This window comes from Meleagris gallopavo, chromosome 4 (assembly GCF_000146605.3).
Source record: "Meleagris gallopavo isolate NT-WF06-2002-E0010 breed Aviagen turkey brand Nicholas breeding stock chromosome 4, Turkey_5.1, whole genome shotgun sequence".
NCBI lineage: Eukaryota > Metazoa > Chordata > Aves > Galliformes > Phasianidae > Meleagris > Meleagris gallopavo.
In genome coordinates this window covers 28,987,411-28,999,703 of record NC_015014.2, presented here as the reverse complement: position 1 = coordinate 28,999,703, position 12,293 = coordinate 28,987,411, and positions in this window count along the sequence as shown.

The window sequence follows — 12,293 nt, the reverse complement described above, 5'->3', positions numbered from 1 at the left end:
CCTTTTTCATTCCAACAGTCGCTCAGGAGAATTTAGTGATAGGCATGGAGTCTGAATGCAGACATCTGCTGGTCTCATCACCCTCCTCGGTTGGAGAACCCAGGGCCTCCCACCACGTTTTCAAATGCCACACATTTATTTACCCATGATCTCTTCCTGTCATATGGACTCTCAGAGCACTTCCTTGGCTCTGCAAACTCTCAGATCAACCATTTTCTTTATCTGAATGATTCCTTGTCTTCTAGATGTCTCAATAAATTGATGCCATGTCAGACTTTGAGTTTTGTCTTTTGCCCTTTGCTGCATCGCACGTGAAAGCTCAAAACCTTGGCAAATTCCTTTTGCTGCATTTCTTCTTGTGAACTCAGTATCATGCCACAGGTCTTGTATCTTCTTGAATTACAGACGCAACTATATCCACCCCTTAGAAATATTTCAAAAGCATGGGTGTCGATAATGTTAGGGTAACCAGAACACAGTGGTGTTATCCTGTCTGAGATGTGATGCAGCTCCAGGGCTGTGGAGCTGGCTATCAGAGAATGAGGTGTATTCACTATCACTGAGTAACAAAAATAGAATCATAGAATTGTTTGAGTTGGAAGGGATGTTGAAGGATCCAACTCCTCTGCAGTGAACAGGGACATCTATAGCTAGATCGGGTTGCACAGATCTGTGCACAGCCCTTCAAATACTGAACGGTCAGACACAAATTGTTGGAAGTTGCCTCCACCCAGCAACATCCCGCAGTAACTCTTGGCAGCTCTGGAGTTGGTGGTAAAGAGGTGCTGTGTCCCTACAGAGCCTGGAAGAGCTGCACCAGAAAGGCTGTCTGCCCTGAGTCAGCTCTCTGCAGTCAGGTGCCCGTGCTGCACTTCCCCAGGAGCAGAGGTGTAAGCAGCAAGAGAATATGTATGCCTGCATGCTAGGTGAGCTGTTCATGTGTCCTACTCCTATACAATTGTGTATTTAGGCCGTCTAGGCAGGCAGTTGTGAGCAGGTGCACTTTCCATGCATCTTCCGCCCCTCCAACAAGATGTGTGCAACCCACTGTTTTTCCCTGACTGAGCCTATCTGAGACAAAGTCCTCCTCTAGGAGAGGAGAGAAAGCATCTCTACTGCGGATATATATGCAATAATTGCCCATATGCTATGCAGTTTTTCTTTATTCAGTCATGCCATGTTATGGGCTGGATTTTGCTTGCTTCACGCTATCAGCAAATTAAAAAGGAGATAGTCATTGGTGGAGTTGTACAAACTGTCCCTTAACTCAGCAGGAACAGGAATAAGCTCCCCCCATTTGAAGAGACTGTACAAACTGTCCATGTTTTCCTGTCCCTGATCATCGAGTTCTTAAGAGTATACCGTATTCAGTTGCTAAGTAAACTGCCCTAGGGTCTTTACAGCAGACAAGGGAACAAATAATCTGAGGTGTGGTGCCTTGTTTTACTTCTCTGCTTTACAGAGCTGTCTGAAGGCAAAGATGCTGGAAACACAGTGAAATAAATGAGCTCCCAGGGAGAGGCTGTACCCACTGTCACTGCACAGCACTTCACATGAGCCTCAGCCAGTCTCTTTCTGAATAGTGTTTCTGTGCTTGCCTCTGCAATGGAAATTTCAGAGAGGCTACTGTTGGGATGCACAGTAATATAGATAATACAGATATATAACTGCTTAGAGATGAACAAGCATATGCATTCAGCTGTATTTTCAAATTCACTTCCAATGGAAAACTTAAACACTTTATCACACTTGTAAGCTATGCCTCTAACAGTTGCCTCTGCCCTGTGTATTTTCTAAAAGACCCGAAAACAAAATTATATGCAGAAGGGAAATGAGTTATGAAGGTTTAAAAAAAGGGGGGGAAAAGAAAAAGGTTATGGAAGGGATGAAAGAAGATAGCAGGTGGGAGCTTTTATAGCAACAAGGCACAGAATCTTTTAGAATACATCTAGGTGTATATTGCCACGAGAGAATGAGTTTCTCTGCTCTAGGCTGGTTGGTCTAGTTGTTCTGCAAGGTAGCATTCAGTAGCTTTGCTTCAGTGATTGAAGTCACCTGGCTTTTGCGCAGGGCTAAGGCAGAGTTGTGATAGATCCTAATAATCAGGCTGTTCTGATATGGCTGCAGAGGAGCATTTATGGGAGTGCAGGCCATGCACCTACTTTCTACTAGACTTACTGTTCGCTGGCTGTGCATGTGAATGCTGCAGATGAGCAACAGCTGAAAAGGCTTGGTTCTCTCCCCATTAAAAGTAAATTGCAAAAGTTGTATTGATTTCAGTGCAAGGAGATTGGACTCTTAGCCTCCAAGAGGATATTTAATATATTCTGTTACTAGCTTCTTAATGGGATACAGTTATACTATGCTGCACACGGAGCTGCATATGATCCAGTTCCCTCGGGCTGCTTGGACAATGCGCTCTCCACTTCAGAGACTAGTACATAAATACAATTCACATGCTCCGTCTTTAGTCATGCCACAGTTTTGTCAACCACATCACATTTTCCTGCCTCAGGCTGTGGTGTGTGCTGTTAACACGCATCTCTGGACTCAGGTCAGTGAGCACAGGGAAGCACGGCATCGCTTCTGTTTTCTCGGGACTTTCCTGTCTTTCCTGTCTTTCCTTGCTATGCAATTAACTTGCTTGCTTTTTTACTCTTGTAGATTTTGTTTAGCTTTTTTTTTTTTTTCCCTACTACACCATATAGCCTCTCCACCTTTTGTCTCAAGCATGCACCCAAAAGAGAAGTAGTGTGCTCTTTCAAGGCCTCATCTACAATACTGAATTCTAACCCTGAAGATTTAGCCCATGACAATTAGTCTCCATGGCCTATTAATGTTATCGTGAATTGAAGTGTAACAAAAGAAGATCAGGAAGGGCAACATCCTTTTCTCTCAGAAGACTCTGAAGTTAAATGTAACGTAAATGCAATGTACATAGATTGCTCCAAAAGTAATGCCTCCTATTTATTTCCATGGAAACTACAACAGATAGTTGTAGATATCAAGATATCACAATAACACTAATTGATAAGAGAAAATTCTTAGCTACAAAACACTGTTTATCAACACTGTTACCGCCATTGTTAACTGATTCACATGGATGAGTTGATTGAGTTGCTCTTTTTTTTGTGGTGTGACAGCTGTGCACGGCCCTCTGGAACATTGCCTGACTTTCACGTCTCTGTTGCCACTGCTGAAACACACTACCTACCACCTCACTGCACTCACATCCGCTGTTTGGTCTTCAGCAACGTTCAGCAAGTGTCAATGAATGTCAATTGGTGCCATTTTTTCCACATGGAAGAATTCATTTCCGACGCACTTCCATGTCACACACCATTCTGCCAGACTGCCCCTCTGCTGCCATTTGTCACATGGCAACAAACTGTAATGGAATATTGGTGGGAAGGTTCAACTTTTACTGCCATACCACTAACATCTGCCTCTGACGTCATGGGCCGACATAACAACAGAGGAGGCATTACTTTGGACCAGCCCTTGTATTTTGCACGACTCATCTCATTTTATTTTATTTCTCAAGCAGAGCTAGCAAATGTTGAAATTTAGGAAAATAAGATCCTCTTTAGATTGTTCTGAGCAAGTGTGACCTACTTTCTTTCTCAACTTGCCATCAAATCTACACATCTTCCTCCAATTGTCATTTTCTTCCAGAAGATTTTAAACTTATGCTTCCTTAGAATTGCTGGGAATTTATCATATACTGAAGTTTTGGTTAAACTTTGAATCATCAAAAATTACTAAGGAAAAAAAGCTGTCTCTTCATTTTCAGAAATATTGTCCTCAACCATAGAGAAGGAAACAGCTTTCAATTTTTCTGTATGAAATTCCATAGAAATGGGAGGAGGACAGGACTCTCCATCAATAAATCATTTTTATTTAATGAATGCCCAGCACACTGCAGCTGACGGGCCCAGGCAAATCAGGTCAGTGGGGCTTTGTTGTTCCACATCATCACGTGCAAGGTTTCTCTCAGGATGCATTACTTTGAGTTTTCCTTCTCTTTCCCTTTGGACTGATCTCACTATAGCCTAATGTATACAGCTGTGAAATAGATGAAAGCTGACCAAAGGCATGCAGAAGGCAGTACTGAAAATCCCTTTTCCCCCATTCTTGTTGTCTGACTCCACCCCTTTGAAAGGCTTTTGTCTATGAAAAGCAAAATCAACAAAAAACTGTGTAGATTCATGACTTGCTTTTGTCTTCAGCAGGAGCATTTGATGAATGAACAAAAGGACTGTTCAGCTTCTTCCTGTACTTTCTGAATTCAAAATGGAGAGTACTTTCCAATAACAGTGACTTCTTTCATCTTAGAAGTACTCCTTCATAAAGAAAGCATAGCTAATACAAATCACAATGATAGATGTCTATTCCTTGTTTCTTTTGCAACAATTTAGCTATGTCACTTGTTTCTAATGCCTGAGCATTCATTGTCATCATTCTAAATCTTTTAAATCACAAAAGGATGGAAAATGTTAATAGGAAAAGGAAGAAAGAGGTAATAGCCCAAAAGTTTACTTCCTCACTTCACATCAGAACAAAATCTGAGATACAAATCCATCTTCAAAAAATAGTTGCAGCTGAAAGGAGCTGAAGGCGTAAACTCACAGCCAAATTCTAAATGTAGCTTATGGTGCATCTCATTGAGAAAGATGATTGTTTGTATCCCTCTTGGTTTGTTATCCCATTGTGTTTCTGCCTGGAGTAGGGCGCTGATGTGTGTAAAGGATGTTTGTATTTAAGTAGGTACTGAGACTGCTGCTAGGACTTTGTGCTGATCCTCTAGAAACATGTTACTGGAATGGAGAGAACGGGTGGCCAACATCCCAAGCTTTTCTGCAACTCCACAACTAGTCAGGACGGCTGGAGGTAGGTAACAGCCATCCCATTTACCCATGGGCTGATATGCAGTCTTAGATGGCTCCAGCCTCACTGCTGTTGCTCTACCTGGCTCTGCCACCAAAAGTGATTCCTGCCAGGCACTTTCTAAATTCTTCCCAAGTCTAATGAAAGCTTTTTGATCCCTTTCCTGTTGTGTATATCTCCTCTGCTGCAAAGGGTGAATATATCAATACGGGGCAGTACATTGTTTTTTGTTTATCAGTAATAGCATAAATTTATTGCTGCCCTTGCTGTCCTGTTTTGTCGTTCAGCACAGATAGTTCAGCATAAAGTTTCTCTTTCTCTTCTGAGTAGTATGTGGTCTGATATGTGCAATGCACTGCATGGTAGATATGGCCATGCAATACTAAATCCCACTCTCAGGGAATGGCTGATGTTACTGGAATTGTTACTTAATCCTCTGAAAGCTTTAGTGTTGGAAATGGCACACATAGGCTTGCAAAAAAACCCAAAAAAAGACCAAAGGAAGAAAAGGCCACAAAATACTGTGGAGTAAACAAGATCTGGTTTGCAGAAGCTGAGGAGAGACAGCTCAGCATAGGCACTTCCTAAAGTCACAAATTTTCTTTGTTGCCTCTATGCCTGCTTCCTGAAGGACTGAAGTATTTTCATGGAGTCCAGATGTAAAAAGACAATAGGTCAGTATAATTAAATACTCAAAGCAAAAGCATATCATAGCCACTAAATTGTGTAGTTAACACCAAGAATTAGCCTTCCAATGTCAGAAGTGTCACACTGAACTATCTTAATTATTGAGGTCCTGCTGTAAACTAGACGTTGTTGAGAAAGATAAAAGAAGTCACTTTGCTCTCAATAGAGTATGTTTGCATTGACATTTTTTATTGATCAGATATTCCTGGTGAACATACTGCATTCTTAGTAATACAATACTCATAAAACCCATCAAAAAAGAGAACCCTGACATACCGTAACAGCTATGTAGGATGTGGCATTTGTGTAAAACAGTAGAGTAGAGTAGGAGAATCCTCAGTGCTGTTCCTGAAAGAGAGCACTCATTCACTTGAGATATCCGGCTGAATGAGTGGCACAAGCAAGGGTTGCAGAATTTGGTCAGTTGGTAGCAACCAAGCATTGATAGAAGTAAGGCCCAGGTATAATTTTTAATATATCCCACATGCACCCTTTCTCATATTTTTCTCTATACACAATTAAAAGGAAACTTATCTAGAAAGTGAGAGGCTGACGTGTCACATCATGACATTACTACAGTGTTGTGTTTTGTGGGCCATATTCAATGAAACCTTTGAGTGATCTGTTCCAATAACACAGATAACAGCTAGTAGGATGATTCACCCATCAAGCAATAACGAGCAGCTATTGCATCACCTTCTGTTGTTTATTGTACCCTGAGGCTTTTCAGAATACAGTTGCCTTGATAAAAAGATAAAAGAAGAGAACATAAAACTTGGGTGAAAGAAAATTCTTATTAAATTGAATCTACTTCTTGTCTCCTCTTTCTCTGTTCCCTTTAAAGTTATTATTAATAAGGCCGGAGTGTTTGATAGTGAACAGGCATTTGTGTGAGAACCATTATCGGTGGAGTAACACCTCTGAACAACTGCTCAATTCAGTGCATAAATGAGGCCCAAAGAATGAGTGTAGAATAGATAGTTTTGAGCAAAGTCAAGCCCAAGACTGAGAGACTGTGACATTAGTGGTTGAATTCTGAAGGTTTTCTTCCATCTACTTGAATTTTCTGGAAGTCAGTAAGATCTCTGCCCATGCAAGAGATCTGAGTAAAACCTGAGTGATCCCTTAGGCTTTGAAGATATAATAATGTTTATGTCTCAAGCTCCTCTCAGAGTTCATAATGAGCATTAATTAAATACACCTTAGGGCTCCCTATGCCAGAGCAAAGTACTCTTGCTCTCTTTAAAGAGACAGAGGAAACCAGTCACTGCACGGGAGAAGTTCCTCTAACAGAATTTGGAACTTCACCTGGCTCTGAGTCCTTTTTCAAAAGACCTTCAATTGCTAACTGGACTTCCAGGGATTTTTAGGGGTCCTGACTTCTTTCAGTTCCCTGTGTCTTCAGACAGAGATGTTGGTGCTTAGAGCTCCATGTTCTGCTTATCTTTAAGAACAGTAAGCAGAGCATCTAGAGTATTTAGTAGCCAGTCAGTGCAAGATGCTGAAGACACAGAATGTACTTAATTATGTGAGGTAGGCATTAAGTGCTAACTTACAAATAAATACACCTGAATCATTAATCTCAGAGATCACAAATAGGAAGTCCTCTCTAGTCAGCAAAGATATAACTCAGTGCATACATTTAAGTAATTCAACACATAAATTGTTCTGTGTTCAAAAAGTGGTGTCAGATTTTACTATGGGTGGATATGTTAGACCTTCACAGTTGAGACTTCATAATGGGAGAGCTGACAAACCCTCTGTTGCAGAGTACCTACTTGATGTGTCATCACAACCCAGAGCGTACAAAGAAATGATGACGTAATTTATTATCCAGGAGCCTCATGCTGAAATACTGACAGAGAAAAAACTCACCCATTACCATCACAGAGCCGTTTGCCTTGATAAGTTATTCTGATCAAAAGATATTTCATTTATTCTGGTCAAATTCATTTGTTTATCGGCTGTTTCAGAACCAGCAGCCATGCTAATGATGAAAAGCTGGAGGACAGGATGTGGGGATGGACTTACTGTACAGTAGCAAGTTATCGTGATTCATACTTTCTTTTGCTGCTGCTGAACATACTCTGCATGTGACCAGAACCTACTCATAATCACAAGCAGAAATTCTGCTACTTGATGTGATGGCATTAGCCATGATCTGCGTAAGCTCACTGCTTGAGTCTAGAGTAACAGCCAGCACAGACTCAATGAGAGGTGACAAAAGGAGGAGGTAATGTTAGGCGCTTTGATAGAACAAGACAGAAAGAGCACTGCATATTCTTTTCCAAAATAGGCTCAGCATGGGTTGTCAGTCCTGGAATACCAGGCAAATGTTTACACAGCAATGAGTCCCCCCCTTCGAGATTATCCTACCAATGGAAGAACAAAATCGAATGCAAATCATCAGCACTCTGTGTGCAGGTTCCCTGCATCCTACCATGTAGCATATGAATTGTATGCACTCCTAAGAATTTCATGCTAATACTCATATTCTTTTTTTCTGTATTCTTCCTAAAAGCTTGCCAAGATAAATTACTCTCTCATTTTCCCTAGATGAAATCCAATTTGTCGCACTCCTGATTTGCTGAAATATCTATGGTGCCTCCAAGTTTTTTGTGGTGAACTTGAAAGCAGAGTTTGGTTCATAATTCATGAGAAGTTCGCTTTAGTTTTTATATCCAGATTGTGCCATAAAACTTCACATTTTCACTTTGTCAGCTGCCTAAAGCAAGGGAAAATTTTATAACTTTTGCCCCATGACTAATACAAGGCTTTCCCTGCAGCAAAGTGACCGTCAGGAGGAAACTCACCAGACAGTCTCAGTGACTACCTCGGGGGGGTAGAGGTGGGGAGGGGGGTGGGGGGGGTGGGGAAGGGTGATGGAAGCACCTCTGGGACAATGCTTTTTCCTGCTTCTGGAAGTCCCTCCTATTTCCACATTGGCTTCTGCATCCGGTACTTTACCAGGATTCTCTTTCACATCAAAGTATCTCTCCCCAGGCTACACATGTAGGGGCACAGCCTTAGTTTCTATGGGAAGTAGTTTTATCCCAAAGGAAAGGGAAAGAAATGTTTGGCTTAAATATGCTTAACTCTCCCCCTTCTGTATAAAGAGCTCTGTTGTTGCACTTTCTATATTCCCCTGGGATATCAACATGCTCTTTACCACACTCAAAATTATTTTCTTAGTTGAGGTGTTTAAAACAGACTGTGGGGGAATTTTGCTGTCATCCACACTGGTTAAACAAACATCAGGCTAAAAGTCTGCTAAATTAATGGCACCTAATTTTTTTTTTTTTTTTTTAGTTGTGTGTGTTTTTGTTTTGCTAGTCTCACCCTTAGGATGAGTTGGTTCCAGTTTTACCGTTTAAAAGAGCTTTATCATGCAGACAGTGTGAAGCTTCTGCTTCTCTCCTAAAGTTATTCCAAACAGAGAGAGAGCCAATGTATGGGTGATAGAGCTGCTGCTTAGCCCTGTGAACAGATGGGGAAGCCACGGATTTGTGTTGTAATTGATGCCAAGGAACGTATTTGACAAAGAGCTCTGACCAGAGATGAGCAGTAGACTCCATATATTGCTGAGTACTTTGTGCAACCTCAGTCAGCTCACAGAAGGAAAATAAATTTTTGGATACAAGACTGCTCCTGAGTTGAGTACACCCCTCGAGTAAACAACATACACAGAAAAGCTGTAGCTTTTGTGATAGCAGTTATCATGGCTTAAGGATATTGATGTGATGAGTTTTGTTGGGACCAGCTGACCTAACATACAAAGCAGATGAACATTTTAGTGTACAAACCCATTTTCAAATTTAATGAGAAAACAGGAGTGTTCCTCATTTGACAGTGAATGTGGGATCATTCAAAATTATGCATGTGCTTGCTGGTAGCCATTATTGATATCAAGAAGGAAACTCCTGTTGACTTTTGTGGTGGTCAATGAAACCCAGTCAGGGCATCCCAACCACACAGACTTCTCCTCAGTCCAAACACTTACGAAACACGTATAATTTGCCAGCTCAGTTATTCACTTTTTGAAATCTCCTGAATGTGTTTATTATTCCACTGTTGGTGCCATTAATTCTTCTCGCATTTCCCTCAGTTGGCATTTAATCTCTTTGAGTTGATTGTTCATGTCTGCAGGATCACTGGGTTTATTTCTACACCAGGCTCTTTGATTCTGCCTGTATTTGGGGGCTGCTTAGTTTTTTGGTTATTTGAAATGCTTTGAATGTTCCCTTTAATTACACCACCTTGTAAGAGGTTCTTCTACAAGAGTTGCTAGCTACAACACCCCTGGTTGCCTCAGTAGTTATGATGCTACACAGAGAAAGCATGAACGAACATATGTAAACATTTCATAAAGATGACAGCCGCTGAAGTGCAAAATTGACATGTAACCTTCAGGAATCCTTGATTTAGTTTTGGTTTTGTTTTGTTTTTATTTGTTTTATATATTTAGTGGTACTAACAGAAGCTGAAATGCTTATGGATATGTAAAATGCTTACCATGGAAATATGCAGAATCTGGAAACAGACCTCTAACATCTCAGCCAGAAGTGTGACATTTTTCCCAGGGACAGATTGTCAGCCATGACCAAACATGGCCCAGCAGAATTGAGGATGTATACAAATTGGAGATTGGCCAGAAGAAAGCTACAGGAATGATAAAAGGTTTATAAAACATGAGTGATGAGGAAATGTTGAAGGAACCAAGTTTGTTTAGTCTATAGAAGAAAGACTAGAGGGAAAAGTATGAGTTTTTCAATATGTAAACAATTGCTTTAAAGAGGACAGTCACCATTTGTTCTCAATGGCCGCTAAGAGAAGGACAAAAATAAATCAATGTAATTTGCAGAAAAGACATTTTAAGTTACACTTTGGGAAGAGCTAGGGAAGTCAATTTCTTCCTCTGGATGTTTTGCTGACGTTGGAATTTGTCTCCCTCTTGCTACTTGAAGAAGTACTTGAAGGAGCCTCATTCAGCTTCTTCCAGTGGTTTGGTAGAAATTCCCAACTTCCATCACATTTAGTACCAGTCTTTCCAGCAAGGAATATGGCTTGTGGTGTCACGAGGGGTGAACACTGTTGCATATTTTAACAGCCATCACATTAGGCCAATTGTTCTGGACCCTCACTGCCACCTTGAGGAAGTTTTCAATGCACATTTGTCTTGTGCCACGATATCAGGCTTCTCAGCGTGTGCCAACAGCCATTGCGCAGTCTGATTTGCAGTTCCGTTGGAAACAGCAGAAAGAATAAGGTATTTGCTGTGCCTACAGCACAGTGATTGTGCCTGAGCTCAGGAAGGGTGTCTTCTGGCACATGCAGGTGGTGGGTTGAGAACAAAGAGGAGGAGCAGCTGAAAAAAATGGATACTTGAGACAGGGTTTTAAAAGCACTGAAAAAACTGCAAGGCTGGTATATTTAGGCAATATGGGAGGTAGCCTGGGAACCTTCAGAAAATGTTCTTCCATCATGTCTTACCTTACAATCACTTTTCCAGGGAATTCTAATTTATTTATAATTAATTACTAGTGTATTAATTATTATCAATATTGATTTCAGTTTACGAGGCAAGACACAAAGTTAGCATGAACCATTGTGTGCAAAACCTGAAATACTTCCAGGTTGCTGTGCTAAGTTGATGAGAGCCAATGCCACATGTGGCATCGGGGGATGCCTTACTGCCAGACTACCAGAGAGGACAAGTGTCCCAGAGGCAGAACTGCCTTCAGATGTAGAGGCATACCTGGGCAGCCTCGAACAGGCAACGGGGAAGGCAGTATACTTCTGAGATTAAATCCTGTCTGTGTCTTAATAAAGACAACTCCTCTGTACGGTATCTTTCAGCATCCTGTTAATTAAAAAGAGGATTAGGATAAATTTACAAAAATAAATAAATTAAAGAGAAAGCAACTTCTGCCAAAAAATGAACTTTCATGTTCTACTCCTGCCTGACACTAACTTCCCAGGAGCCAACTTTCTTAGGGAATAGCCTGTTATCAGATGAAGGAAGGACTGAACAAGAAAGATATTCCTTTGTTATGAAAGCCACCCCCTTCTAACAAGACTTTCTCCCCCAGCTTTTAATTCTTGCTGACTTACTTCTGATCTCTTGGCATCTTTGTATTTTCCCACCTGTCTATCAACCTCCTCTGAGGGTATTTTCCTTCTTGAAGCTAAACTTTGCAACACAACTGAAAGAAAGCAAACAGAAATGGCTTCAATCATTCTCATTGCTTAAAAATTCATAATCATTTCTATAGCCAAAGGCAGAAAAGCTTATTATTTACTGTCCCAACCAGTCTTATCACCTCCCGGGAAAATGTGGTATTGAGCTGGCTGCACTGATACTTCTGCAGAAATCAGCTCTCAATCTCAGGACCCAAGTGTAGTCATCACCAGTGGGAGTTTTTCAGCTTTGAACAGCAGCAGCAGCAGCAGGCTAACTATGAGGCAGAAAAGTCAGCCACTGGGGAGTGGGAAGATAGCAGTATCTTGCTTCTCTCCCTAGAGAACCTTCTGGCCATCTTGACACTGGCATTTACATAAGAGCAAGCTATTTAGAAGAGGATTTTCTTTCTTTTTTTTTTTTAAATGCCACACATGTAAGGATCTTATGCAAGAGAAGGGCCAGAATCTGGCTGATGTGGGCAGATACCTGTTCAGAAATCTTTGCTAAATGGTGGCTCTGTCTTTCTCTTTTTTTTTTT